General features: G+C 28.3%; 1 protein-coding gene across 1 annotated transcript in view; it reads right to left on the bottom strand.

The window, feature by feature from the left end:
- Positions 1–15,934, bottom strand: part of LOC123297717 (ataxin-1) — a 176,083-nt gene that overhangs the window by 137,061 nt on the left and 23,088 nt on the right. The window lies entirely within an intron of this gene.

Below are 15,934 nucleotides of genomic sequence, written 5' to 3'. Positions count from 1 at the left end.
AGAGACTAAACCAACAAGTTATAATTTAGTTTTTTTATTTTAAATGTATCTTTCTTTTATATCTGTCGGTATGATGAATCTGCGCCCACACACAAATTCGAAAATTTTAGACAGACTTTACGCTAGACATTCACATAAACAACAAAAACAAACACATTTAATCATAAAAATGTTATCAGAATTTTTTTTTTCCTTATCAGAGTCCACTAAACCACCCCTGAGAGTATTATTTTTTTTATGTAAAAAAATAATTCTCAAAAAAAACAAACAGAATAAGAAGTTTTGTAACTTGATTTTGTTAATTGTTGTAATTTCATATAAAAATAAAACGTTCTTAAGTCGAACACTATGAGCAATAAACTGGTAACTCAAACAAGTCTGTGAAATAGTGGAACTGTGAGTATGTGTTTCCTACTATACAACTCAGAGTATAATAATAAAATCATTGTGAATTAGTTCTATCTTTGTTCAATCACTATACGCGTTCTCATTTTAATTCAGCTGGGCGCGTGTATGTATCGCTCTTTATCACGGTAGTATTAGTGTATAGTATACTGTATAGTACAGCGCCATCAGTCACCAAACATGTATAGATGTGGTAGTGACTATCTGCTTTACTATATTATGTATTTAGTTGTATTAAAGTAAGATAGAAATGGTACCATTTTGAGATGGAAGATATTAAACTAGAAATACAACTTGGAAGTTAGTCTCATATACAACATGATTCCAATCATTCGGGTATTCGTTTACTTAGACATATAGACATCCTTTTATCGTAAAAAGTTTTCAGTCATTCTAGCTTATAATACTTGTATGTATCGTTGTCTTTATTCAATTGGTCACTCACTGTACACCTAAATCTCTGTATATGTGTTTTCATCATGGTATTTTACCAGTCAGCCAGCCAGTCTCTATCATATATGCAACTAGCAATGCATGTGTTACTATATGAGTTTTATAGTTTTCTTATAAAATGTTGATTACTACGTCATATATGAGAAGAAATCATGTTACTTGATAATTATATTTTTATCACTGACTCTCGCACTATTTAAAATTCTCCAATAGAGATAACTGGTATAGTGTTTTCAAAATATTATGACCCAAAAAAATACAACAATTGGATTTATTTCACGATTGGCCGAGTAACTTTTTGATTTTTGCTCGAAATCTGAAGATTTTAAGTGATATCTCATAAAGTATACGTCTAATCTTAAAATGTACCCGATTTTTGTATTTTTTGGGTGAAAAAAAACTTAATTGACTGAGTTTAACAAAATTCTGCAACAATAAATTTTGTGATTTTTTTTAAGGGATCACAAAAAATTGATCAAAATTTTTTTTCGAATTTCCATAAAAGTCAGTATAGAAAATAGTTTAGACCCAAAAAATATATAAATCGAATTTATTAAAGACTAGAGTGATACCCACCCGTTTCGCTGGGTTTAAAAGCAAAGATTGATAAAGATTGCTCTCGCTTATCTCCTTTCTATAACGCTCGAAATAATGGTAAAGATTGTTTTACACAGGTAAAATATATGTATGGTTTTCTATTTCTTTAATAGTATAATAGTCGTAATTATTCATTGAATATATCTACTACATTGAATATATCAGAAAAGATGGCCGTGAAATATTTTATATTAACTATTTTTACAGAAATCTGTAATTTATGGTAGTATCAAATGACTACTTTTACAGAAATCTGTAATTTATGGTAATGTCAAATTAAATTAATTTTTAAATTTGTTTATTATTATTATAATTTTTTTTTTTTTTTTTTTGTTAATATATCTTTATAAATTACATCTCATGTGCTATTCTCAAGTATGAGCTACATTGCCGTACAGTTTCATTAAAAACCGTTTGCTAGTTTTAGCGTGAAAGTGTAACAAACAAACAAACATGCTTATTTTCGCATTTATAATATGTAGAGATTGAAAGCACAATTTTTGAAATATCGCCCCAAGTCATATTCGAAAGACGATTTCTCGAATATAAAGTAGCAACTTTGTAATTCAAAACTCTTCCTAATAAACAACAAAATGTTTTGTGCTTATCTATCCGAAAATCGAAAAAGTACGGAAAACCAAGCAAATATTCTGAATAATTATGTTATTTATATCAAAACTATTCGTATCTATTAAAAATTTCACTAACAGAATATTTTTATTAATTAACTATGTTAATACTTTAATCTATATTATTTGAAAATTTTTATGAATTAATACTATTTATCATTTGTTTATCGATCCATTAAAGTATTATTAAAAATAAATATTATCAAATTATCATTGACGGGAATATATTTACTCAAAATTATTCATTAAAATGGTTTTGAAACCTTAATTGGAATCTTATCTGTGGTACTTAAAGTCATTGAATTGTTTTTAAATAATAATTTATTGTTCAAGTTACAATAGTCAAATATGTAAGCATTGTTTTCGTTGATAATTGTACGAAGCAAAGCCTTCAAAATGTAAATTTTGGGTAGAAAGATTCAATCATTCCATTTGATTAGAAATCTACATAGACAATCACAGTGTGTGAATCGCGGACTTATTTTTAACCACTTCACTCCTTACTGTCCATGAGTTTTTTGTATTTCCGGGTGGAATTTTGTAATTGATTTTCAACTAGCTTCTCGATGAGCTTGAGTCTTGAAATTTGGACCATAGCTCAGAAGTAGATGACAATACATTCACATAACCCTATAATTGTCCTCTTAAGATCACAGGTACACAATAACGACATCTTTTAACGTAATCGGATAATAAAATGTATTTTGTTCTTTGAAACCCTAGGTGCACATATGTGTACCCACTTTGTTTATTTTTCACCGAAAAAAATCATAAATAAAAAAAATTCTTTAATAAGTAAATATTTAACTTAACCTTTACATATCCTCTAAGCCAGCGCTTGACCTAGTTAAAATAAATTTTCGCAAATTTAAAATTCAAAAATTTTTCAATATAAAATAAAATAATTTCGGCTGATAAGTTATCATCAAAGTCGAGTACACCAGTTTATCTTTCCGTTTTGTAAAAATGAAGTTGAAATGAAAATGATTAAAAACGACTATAATTTGATTAATGCACCAAAGGTTATTTCATTGTAAAAAAATTTAGTATTTTTTATCTCCTTTTTTTTTAAACAAAAAAGTAAACTACATAAATTTTAATCAGCTAAAAAAACTTTTAACAATAATCCAATAAAAAAAAATTCAGTTTTAATACACAGTCGTGGCAACAAAAGCGTCAAACTATTTATTTCAAAAAGTTGGTAGTCACGTTTCTGGGATGGCTATAAACTAAATTTTATCTAAAATATTATAAAAAAAACTAAAACAAAACTATATAAATATTAGAAAAAGTTATACGTAGTTCCAAAGCTTACGAAATTGACTATTTTTTTGTGTTCATATTTTTGGTTTTTGGAATCAAGAGGTCAATTATTTTGGTGATGAAGAATATTCGAATGTTTACGGCTTGTCCAAATTCAAGTCAATTTTCGAAAAAATGCAATGAACAAAAAGTAATTCTTTATTATAAACTGAAGACGTTCCAAATAAAACACATAGAGACGAATTCTTTGGTATATTCATCATAGTAAATTGATGTGTTTACATTTTCCGATTTAAGATTTGAATTAGTGACCTCGAAAACCACTTCAATAACACTATTTGCCATTTTATCGTTTCCTTTAGTTATTATAGAATGTATTCTTTCTGGCGAGAAAAAGATGCATTTTGAACTATTTTATTTCCAATGATCGAACTTTAACTTAAAACGAGTTTGAAATATCGAAAAATATACTAGAAAATTTCTTAAATATGAAATATACTACCTTTTATCTAAATCTAAAATCAAAAAGATCAGGCTATGGTGTACGATATAACAGCGTCCGCAGGCATGGGCGAGTTATTTTAATTCAAAGCCACCATTGTTATAGCTTTATTGGGTGCCATATTATGTCCCTTTATCCAAGACCGCATTGCTCATAGAGAAGGGAGCGAGACGGGTATACGACTTGTCTACCTACCTCAGTTTCGCTTATAGTAATGAGATAGGTAGAAAAAATGTTGTCTCTTTGTCTTACTCGTATTTTCGGTTGTCACTGTCTTACTCGTATTTTAGATACAGAAGTATGAGTATCTTCTCTAAGCCACGTTTGCCCATGCACGCCCTAAACTTCTAAAGTACCACAATTGAAAATAATTACAGAAACTTAATTCAAAAGGTTTCCCGACCTATTCTTAAACACTGACACTTTTCAATAATCTTAACTAGCGTTGATTGAAAAATTGACTAGTAGATTTCCATGAGGTAACAAGTTGATTAAATTATTAAATATAATTTTATGAACAATTTTTAACATTTTAATAGACACAATAATTCATATTAATAAAACTAATAACAAATAATATATACATTTTATGATTAATAATAATAATTCATAATCATTCATTTGTTTTAAAAATTACAAAAATAATCTTATCAATTTTGTAGTATAAACTATAAATAAACTTACATATTTTATAATATGAAGATCTCATATTACACTTACACTAACATACATATCACACTTTAAAACATATACACATATATAAAATATAGTTGAAAGCATATTTATATTTATTTATAAAGTCATATCGATCTAAAAATATTCATTTTGACTAATTTTTTTAATTGCTTTTATTTTATAGTGATCCTATATAAACACAAAAATAATAATTTTATGAGAAATTATGTCGTATTTCAATAAAAACAAATGCGTAAATACATACAAATCATTTTCCAAATTCCAACTAAAACGCTACTAACCGTGTCACTTGACTATGATTACGTCATTGCCCGATTAACAAGCTGAGATATCTGTTATAACATAGAATTACATAGAATAATATAACCTGTCATAACATAATTTCTGTCGATAATTTGTTACAACATAATTTTTACTATTTTTCTCATAAATAATAATAATATTTTACAATTTTTGTCACAATGGAGGCTGTATTCAATAAAGTAAATAATTGTAACTTGCCTACGATTGCAGACTTGAGATATGGCAATGTTTGGTTCGATTTTTATAACACGATTTTTGTACTTTTGACAGTCTTTGTTTTTAAAGGAGAAATTGCCCAGCAAAGCGGGCGGGTATCGGCTAGTATAATATACAAATTTGAAATTACATAATGAACAAAATTAAATATTATTTCTTTTGCCTGTTTTTTCCTACGCGGAACATTTTTTGATCATAAGTCTATTTTATGCCAGTAGCCAGCACGATAAACTTGAAAATGAGAGGTAAATAATGGAATTTGATAAAGGAATAAGGAAGATATCGCGGACAAGAAAAAGGTTAGAGAAATAGATTATAGAAATAAGATAAATATATAAGATAAAGAAATACTTCCATATGCACTTGCATATGAGATACGTAATTATCATTAGATAGACAGGAGCAAATGTAATACTAGTCCATATTTAAAAATTTAGCGCAGGAGCTGCGTTAGCTAAGCGAATTTCCTCCAAGTTGGGAAAAAGAACACATTTTTCTTAAAATCGACTATTGCATTTTGAATTTTTCAAGAATTTTTATTTCGAAAACTAAGCGTCTAGAGAACAAATCAGAAGAGCAATTTTTTGCCTAAAACTGATAAAAAAATACAAAAATATTTGTTATTTTGAAAAGTTTTTTATTTTACTCCATTTTCTTCAGAAATTCGCTATTAAGTCTAGTCATAGTATAAGCATGTCATGTCAATTTATAAATATGGTACAAAATGTAATAAAAATGATTGCTACAAATGGTGATATAACACGACAAACAGCATTATAGAGACCAAGAAACAAACATTACAACACATCCAATACTGACAACTACAGAACTATACTCCACGACCAGAGTAGTGAGTACCACATTGCATATGTTTCACATACACAAGCATACAATTTATATGAGCGTATAAAATAGTAAACCGATAGATATGCCGACCAACCGGTAAAAAAAAACAATTGTCAAGGTCATCATTAATAATAATAATAATACTCGCTCTAGTATTGTACAACTAACTCTAAGCTAACTAAAGTAGTTAGTATGTATATTGTTTTCATAATTCGTGACTATCGATATAAATAAATACAATTAAATAAATAATAAATATAAAAATAAATTTTTTTTTTATTTGTATTGTTTGACTTGAATATTTTGTATTAATTAATTTTTTTTTATGTTTTAATAATAATCTGCATTTTTGAAATACAATGCAGGTATTTTGTTTTATTTTTATAAAAACGTTTGTTTTTTGTTGTCTGAATCAATGAATGCATTCCCTGGGTAATAAACTTCATGAATAAAATCATTTACCTCTCTCTATTCAATACATAAGAGGTACGTAACCAAAAATAGAATAGTATCCCTAATATGGAATATCAGCATTTTTCTAAAATGAAATAGTTTAAAGTAATTTTGTTTCATGCTTGTGTTGCTTTCGCGTCCGTTTCGGCGAGTACTGTTGATATAGCAGGAATATTTTGATTTGTCGGTGGTCTTAATGGTCCAAAATCCGAATTAGGGACGACTTTCACCCATGTAATTATCGAATGAAAGTTATAGTTTATGAAATATAAAATGATTACAAATATCCCTGAGTCGGGTATTTGGAGTGTTAGACCCGGTGCCTTAATAGGCGAAAACACTCTTGATTTTGTAGATGTAGAGTTTATGGTTTTCTCAGCATTTTCTTTTGAATAAAAACCAAATGGTAATCTATATTTAATTACTTTTCTCTACACAGTAACTGATTTGAAATTCAGTATCAATACATTATTATAAGTAACTTACAATGATTCTACAATAATTTATTTTAAATAATTTATTTTTACTGAAAATGGGTCGCATTTACTGAAAATGGATCGGTAAAAATTAAGAAAAATTTACACGAAAGTAGATATATCGATTTTATGATTTCAGTAGAATTCCACTCTGCATAAATTTGACAAATCCACGTTTAGATATCATGATTCCACTGCTGGAAGATTATTTTTGAAGGTCATTTTCCTCATACAAAACAATGTTAAGCATTAAAATTATGTGTAACATAATTTTCGTGCACAAGTAAAACGTGATTAAAAAAATTGGTCATGAAAAAATGCTGTAAACAATACAAACTATAAAGCATGTAATACACTACGATTTTATCCACTGAGTAAAGACTTAAAATTAAAATTATTTTGTACTTTTTAGTTCACTTGTGAACAAAGCGTGTCTTCTTTTACATTTTTTTAAGGTACTCAACAATTATCCTCTCTAAAGATACAATTTACAAAGAAATGCATAAACTTAGACATTATCTCTTTAATATCAATAAGAAACAAAAAAAAAGGTCGAGAAGTGTCGTGGGACACCCGGTAGGAACTATATTGTGTGAGTACATCACGTCTGGCTTGATTAGGATATTTATTATGGCATAACATAAAAATTGCATCAAATTGTTTCTGTTTTCTTCTGATAACTTTCACAACTAAATTTCTTTAAATGATAAAACATAAAAATTTTAACAAAAAATACAAACAGACAGTTATAAAAAAATTTTAGCATTTTCTCAAATTTCATGGCAATCTGAATCGACTGAACAAGTTTTAGTTTCCTAGGTTACCTAAATGTTGGTTTTTGGTGTCTTTTTTAGTTTGAACTCACAACCAGCAAACAAATATCGTGCGATAAGGAACACAGTTCCAACATGGTTCCCATATCCAGGTAAAATACTAGCCTTAAACTTCAAGTTTTTAGTTTTTGAAAAATTCTTTGATTGACATGTCGAAATATTTTATATGCATTTTCGAATTTTATCTTTTGAAATGCCATAATAAATAGAAATGCAGAAAACTTTGTTTTTATAGCAATTAGACAATATGTCATTGTTATTAAATAAAACAAGTGAAAAGAAACAATTGACTGAGTTAATTGTTGAAATACCATGCATAGTCAGTGTTGATTTCTTTATCACATAACACATACAAAAATGTATAGACAGTGTTGATGCGCAATTGTTTGTTTTTTGACGTCACGTAAATAACAAAAGATATTCACTTTTAATTAGACACGCCCACAACTGATATTCCTATATTATAATACATATTATAAAATTTGCACCTAATTAAAGCCCTCGTGGGTAAACAGTGATGTTTACAAAAAAAAGTTTCAAACAAAAGTTTTTTATTTTTTTATAAGGAACATTTTTTACATTTAAACTTTTGTTCTATCTCTAACGGTTTACAAAATGGGTCCTACGGACCCAAGACCCAATTGACCTATGATGCTCATTTACGAACTTGACCTCTCTTTTTACGTCCTGAGTACGCTGTAAAAATTTCAGCTCGATATCTTTTTTCGTTTTTGAGTTATCGTGTCCACAGACGGACGGACGGACGGACGGACAACCGGAAATGGACTAATTGGGTGATTTTATGAACAGCTATGACAAAATTTTTTTCCTAGCATCATTATTTTCTATGTATATTTCATATATACATGGTATAAATATGTGATTGCTAATATAAATGTTATGGTATATCAGTAATGGTAATAAGTCTTCTTATCATGTAATATGAAAACAGCTATAATGTTACTCTTGTGATTATTGTTATTCTAACAGTACCATTATTATTATGGTTTGTTTTCCTACCCACACATCTACAAAGTTGACAATGTTTTGACAATGAAATAGTTTGGAATAATAACAGAATACAGAGTGATAATCGAAATTAATACATACGCATTACTCAGTGTATTTTATTTTATATCGTTAGATATTGGGAAAATGATTCAAGTGGTCAATATGCATGACATAATCAAATTTTAATCTTTAAATAAAACAGCAGTGATCGATGAAATGACTATCCCATTAAGGCTGTTTTACAATATTGTAAAATGTTATATACAAGTTATTGAAATAAATACCACGATACTCGAAATAAAATTGTATATTAAGAAATTATATTTAAAAAAAAAAAAACAATTTCTAATCATTTAAGTTCGTTAATAGTCAATAATAATCACAATAAACACGACCTAAAGTTAATCAACACGATTTACAAGCCTAAACACTAAAATATACTCAGTACATACTACAAAAAAATCAGAAAACATATTTTAAAACACACCTAAAACACTAATTAGTTAATGAACACAATGAAAAGGGCCTTAACACTTAAATAAATTCACTACACAAATGGACCAAAAAAAGTAAATAAACGCAATCAATTGGAGAATACACACAAAGAAACTTAACAAATTTTAACGACATGAAAAATTTGAAAGACGTATTGTTTTTTATTTTAATATATATATAATATTATTTCCCCGCCAACCATTGAAATAGCTAAATTATTCTCCAAACTAATAGGCCCAATCATTTAATCATGTAGAGCCAACTGGAGTAAATCAGGAAATAAAATCAGTATATATTTTTTTTATTAAATCTGTACTTTGTGGAGAAAGTAATGCTTTACATAAGTAATATTTTTGGGTGGACCGGAGAGTATGGTGAAAATATTTACTTCGCACTAGTTGCTAACTAAGAAGAAAATATATCACATACAGTTTGTTGTAGAAAAAAATTCGAAAGAAACTTTTCCAGAATGAATTAAATAGAATAATATCTGAAGGTTTAAAGTAAACATGATGTCTCAAATCTCCCTATATAAAATAATTACATATTTAATCAAACCGCAGACAGACAGGAATGATCTGGAAAATTATTATTTTTGGTATTCCCCTCATGTAACTTACCTAAGAGATGTTGTATGTTTAATATTAATATTTTCTACTTCCATGATTGTTTTAACAAATCAGGAATATAGTAGGGATGTGGGAACGTAAAAAAATTATTGTATTCGTAAATTTTAGACAGAATATGAATAAGGGATTCATTTGTTACACCTAATTCCTATAAAATCTATTATATATCTATATTCTTATTTATCTTCTATCATATCGAATATACTTTTCTTTAGTAATTATTTAAAAAAATTGTTATATTTTTGAATAAGAAAAAACGATTTGTTATTGGTTGTGACGTATTTACACACGTTGAGGCAATAAGTCAATGAGAATCACGTTAAATTCATATTTTTCAGGTTGTTTCTGCGAAAAATTCCGTTATAATATGTGAAAGCAAGTTTAGAAAGAAACCATTTATCATTATACATATTATTTTATCATTTCTCCGAACGATGGCGTTGCTAAAACGATGTGTTGACGTTAACGGCGTTTGAATTTATAGTTTAAAAAACCATTTTCAATTGTAAGATTACATGAAAAATCAATTTAAAAAAAATTTTGTTTTTTATTTTTCATAGTGATTTCTAGTAAACTTTCGAAAAAAAAAAAAAATTATAAAACATGCAAGCTATTCTACATGCCTGAAACTAATTTTATAAAAAGTCAAAATATTTTCAAATTTTATTTTGTGTGGAATCGTTTGCAGACTTTTTGTTATTGTTTCAACAAAAGGATTAGGTACTTTTTTCGATTTCTTACACTTTTTATTAATTATTTGAATCATGTAAACCATTGTCCAAATGAAAATAGAGCAACTTATACAGGTGATTTTTTAAAATTCAGTTCACCTTTCGATATTTCGAAAGTCATAAAGAGAAAATACGTGTCGGGTAATTTTTAAGGTGAATGCATATATATAGTATGCAGTTCTTTATACGGGAACGTCTTTTTTAAATCCCATGTTTCTGAGCTTAATGTCAAATTTTTAATGCTAAAACTGTGGGAATAGAGTAGGGAAAATGTTTTGTAGATAAGACTTTCTAGTTATCGATAAAAAAAAGAATTTATTATTTTGAGAATTTGTTGAAGTAAACTTGAATGCAAATTATTATAGTAGACTATAAATGTTTTTATGAAGGAATTTAAACAATTGTGTTGCGTTAGAATTGGCGTCCCGACCCATTTTTCGATCTAGATAGTCATGGATATAGCCTGTAATGGCATACAAATTACATATCATAAATAAATTTGTATTCCAAAGTCCTGATAGTAAAAAGTTCGGTTTACCGACAAACAATTATTCACCTATCAAAATCGAAATATATGGAATAGGTACTTTCAATTCACTTATCTTAAATGAAATGCGTCGCAGCGATCTGACTATATATTGTTATTGTGTGATACGGTTCTTGATGTTAAAACAAATACCTACGCGATCGCTTTATTCACCGTCTCTTTACTATATAATATGAGATACCTTTGCAACAAGACCAGTTACAAACACTGTACATAATCATGAAAAGAAATGAAAATTTAAAGGTTTTTGAAGGTGGAATTAAGTTATTTTCTTCAAAATTCCTACTTTCATTGAGATTATGTTAAGTTTCAACCCTTGTCGTAGGTTACCCCTTGTGACACATGTAAGCTATAGTACTCATTATGATACCTTATTTCGCTGTTACATCATCGTTACGATATCAATTCGATGAGGCTTTGTGACTCGAAAGTTCTAATTTGCGTTAAAACTAAACAATTTTTATGTTGGAATAATTTTTGAGCAATGCTCTTGTGAAGAGTTAGTTCAGTGGTTGAATTTAATATTGACCACACAGGATATACTATCACGGAAGCTTATCAGTAACTACTTACAAAACAACCGCATCATTATCTTTTTAGGAACTAATCGCCTGAAATATGGCAAAAAAAATTCACATGCTTTCAAAAATGAGAATTAACTAGAGGAGATAAAAATCATTTTCTAGCTGTGGAGCACGTTCAACCTTAAGTTGTTTGTATCATTATGGACGAAAAGAAAAATTGTGAGAAAACAAATGGAAATATAATGATAGATAAAAATAAGCTGGATAGACCAACTGCAGTCAATAACAGGACTGCCTGTATATAAAAGCTGTAATCATATAGGCCAGTTGTTCATGTACTTGCAATAAAACTTCAAATGGGCTAGATGCGTACAGGTGATAGAATTCGCATTTGATATTTATGTATCTACTTAACTGTTACCAAGAATAAAGATTGAAATATGTCAATAAAGAAGATTATAATGAATTCTTTGCCAAACTAAATTCTATTAAATTTAAAAATTAAATTCTTCCATGAATATTTTTCAAATATTCTGTACATAAGTTTATACTATATAGTATTTATTATAGACAGTATTGGTGAGTATATAGAATTATATGTGTATTTCCTATGTGGGCCCTGGTATGTTGCCATGGTAATTTTGCTAAACTCTATTTCTGGTATCGCAAACATACAATAAACATAAAATATATAGAACATACATTATATTATTTCTTTGTCAAATAAATAGGTATATATATAATATATATTATATATGTATAATGTACTCTATATTAGGTACATATTATATTGCTATATGGCTTTGCCCAGGTGATTTTTATTATATTTTTGATGTTTATATTATACTCTTTAACAAACATATATTATACCTATCGCAATCTGAATGACAGTATCAAAGTATACACTATATTCATGAATATTAAAAAAAAAGATACAAAAAAATTTGATATTTTACAGAATGACTTTGTCAAAAATCAATTTTTGTTATTTTTCCTTTGAAATTAGATAAAAATAAACTTTCAAGCCACGCGTAATATCATTACAGTCAGGGTGAATAAAAGAGTGGGAAAGAAAACACCTGCGGGGAATATGGTGACAGAAAATAAATCGAATCTAACTGCTAAATGAGTGCCTGGTCGCAGGAAATCGAAATTTAGGAACAAGTTCTAATAAAACTGAAGTTTTGGAAGAAGGCCTAAAAGTAGCGGGCAAGTGCAATAATTTTTGGAGTAAGACCAAATAGATTTTCGGATAATGATCTTCACTAAAAACTCGATATGCTTCAAAGGGAAGCGAAGTTAAACGTGTTAATTATAGTGAAGGTCAACATTTCTGGTCAAGGCTTTCAGCGTAACCTTATCTAAAATTATTCTTGTTGCTAAAAAAATTGAGAAAATTGAAACTCAAGAGAATATAGGGGAGAAGGATTACGTTAATTACCTTCATTACATAAAATTTGCAGCTGAAGAAACTTGCTTGGATTATCAGTCCTGGCAGCAATCCCGACATAATGTGAGCTTTCTATTCAGCGGTTGCCCTCGACAGAATTCTCTAGCTTCTCTAGATACTATTTGCCCGAGTGACAGGCTATTTGCAGTATATTTCTTAAAATAGGGAATCCCAAGAAGGGATTTGTGTGGTAAATCGAGCGCGTCAGATTAACATACGAGGGGTTCCTTGAACTTTCCTTAATACCTGCACCAAATTAGACTAAAAATGGGGGTTCGCACGTAGGGTAGGCGATCTGATTAGTAAAAACGGAATTGCGAAAGGTGAATTAACTCGAGCGCGTCAGATTAAGATATAGTGAGTTAATTTGCTAAAAAATGTACATTTCAATCACCAGAAAAAATTTTCTCAATCCTTGGCAATGTCATTTTCTCTAACTTTGTCCATAATAATTCCTTATCAAGTGCTGAGTCAAATGCTTTTTCTAAATCAACAAAACAAGAACACAGCTTCCGCTTTTTCTTTGATATTGTGACAAGGTCTTTTAAAACCATAATATACATTATCCAATATACCAATCCATATCTAAATTTAGCTTGTCACTCATTTAAAATATTATTACTTTCAGTACAGGAAGCAAAGTTATTCCTCTATAATTAGCCGGGATACTCTTTTCGCCTTTGTTCTTATAAATGTTACATATTACCCATTTTTTCCATGTATCAGGTATTTGATGCGTCTCCAGTATATCGTTCAATATCGGCATTATTATTATTATTGCTTTTGAATTGAATTATTGATTAAAAGACAGTCAGTCCGTTGTTATTTTCATTTAAAGAAGGTAATAAAACGAAGCTATTAAGAGTTAGTAAAAAGTTTATAATCTACAAAGAAAAAAAAAGCATTAAAAATATATAGTTCATACTATAAATTTGGAATACATATGGATTTATATTTAAACATACATTAATATTTACATTAAGATAGTAAAATAATTGTAAAATTACGTATGCATATAATATAATAATAATAAGATTTGATCGTTTTTAAACAAAACAAGTGAAACAAACCATTGACTCAGTTAATTATTGAAATACCATGTATAGACAGTGTTGATTACTCTGTCACATTACACATACATACATGTCAAACATACATAACTGATATGCCCATATAATATTACAATTTGCGCATAATATGCGCTCTCACGGGTAAACAGTGATGTTTACGAAAAAATGTTTCAACAAAAGTGTTTATTTTTTTAAAAGGAATATTTTTTACATTTAAACTTTAGTTAGATCTCTAACGGTTTACAAATGGGTCCTACGGACCCAAGACCCAATTGACCTATGTTGCTCATTTACAAACTTAGCCTCACTTTTAACGTCTTCAGCACGCTATAAAAATTTGAGATTGATATCTCTTTTCGTTTTTGAGTAACCGTGATGACAGACAGACAGACGGACAGCCGACAGAAAGATAACCGGAAATGGGTGATTTTATGAACACCTATACCAAAATTTTGTTCATGGTATCAATATTTTTAAGCGTTGCAAACTTGGGACTAAACTTAATATACTATGTACATTTCATATACATGGTATAAAAGCACACACCAAAAATTTACATCTTTTTGAATTCCTTTTACACTTCTCACATTATAAATATTTTGTAAAACATAAACATATTTTTTAAAAAAAATTCATTTATTTATTTTATTTTACATGTATAGATTATGTTATTATTCATTTGAAATTTGTATAAATTGGTTACAGTGCCAAATTAATATTTTTTTACACAATTTCTTTACTAAGAGTAAAAACGTCTATCTATAAACATATTCTAATTAAATGTATCTGGCGCAGATGGATTGGCGAATCAATAGGGTATTATCGTTAGTCCAAAATAAATCATAAAATTTGAAAAAAGTTAAAATTTACTTAAATATTCTGATTTCGAGTCATAAAAGCACATTTTTCTTTTAAAATATTAAAATTAAAAATCGTAATTTTTAAACTGTATATTACGTGACCTAAAACGCGGGTAATCCTTGCTGTGATGTCGTAGCGGTATGAGTCATAGACCATCAGTTTGTTCAGTGTAGACAGTTGGGTATAATATATACATAGATAAGTATTTATATTTATATTATAATTAGATGTCTATGAATATATCTGTCAAAATTATTTGTGTTATTTCGTATAGTGATACCCATATTACGTCATCAAGTTGGATGCCCGCGTTCTTGACAGTTTAAAAAAGGTTTAAAATTTAATTTATGTTTTTGGCAGGAAAGCGTGTGTATTTTTCCGAAATAAATTTTTGGTGCCTTTTTATTAGCAAAATCAACATTTTGAAGTACTTTTTCAAAAATAGTGGAATACCTTATTTCAACGTGCTCAATTTAAAATGTCAAGGAATATACTAAAGCCTGAGCTTCAACTTTGACAGTCGTTTATAAGCTTCATGGGACACAAATTATTTGCAGTTTTAAGAATAATAAAAAATTGTTATTATTTAAATTTTTTTCACTTACACTTGACAATAACAACAAAAATAGAATTAAAGCAATTTTAATGACCTTTTCCGTTAAAAATAAAATATGCTAAACAAAAACAAATCTCAACTTTGATAATATTATAATAATAAAACGAAGTGAAATCTCGTTGTTAAATATGCGGTCGTCTTTTTTTAGTCCACGTAATTCGCCCTTAAAAAACCATATCTATTTTTGGAATGAGGTTCTTAAACGCGGGTTGCCGTTGTGAGTTAATTGGTAGAAATCGTCAAGTAACAGTGTGAGGTCTTCTGTGTGTGTCTCATATTCATGGCAACCACTACATATTAACCTACTTGAAACAAATCAAATTCACTA

The sequence above is a fragment of the Chrysoperla carnea genome, chromosome 4, assembly GCF_905475395.1.
Source record: "Chrysoperla carnea chromosome 4, inChrCarn1.1, whole genome shotgun sequence".
In the NCBI taxonomy this organism is placed as follows: domain Eukaryota; kingdom Metazoa; phylum Arthropoda; class Insecta; order Neuroptera; family Chrysopidae; genus Chrysoperla; species Chrysoperla carnea.
Note: the sequence above shows the minus strand (reverse complement) of the source record. Positions and strands in the feature narration are given on the sequence as shown.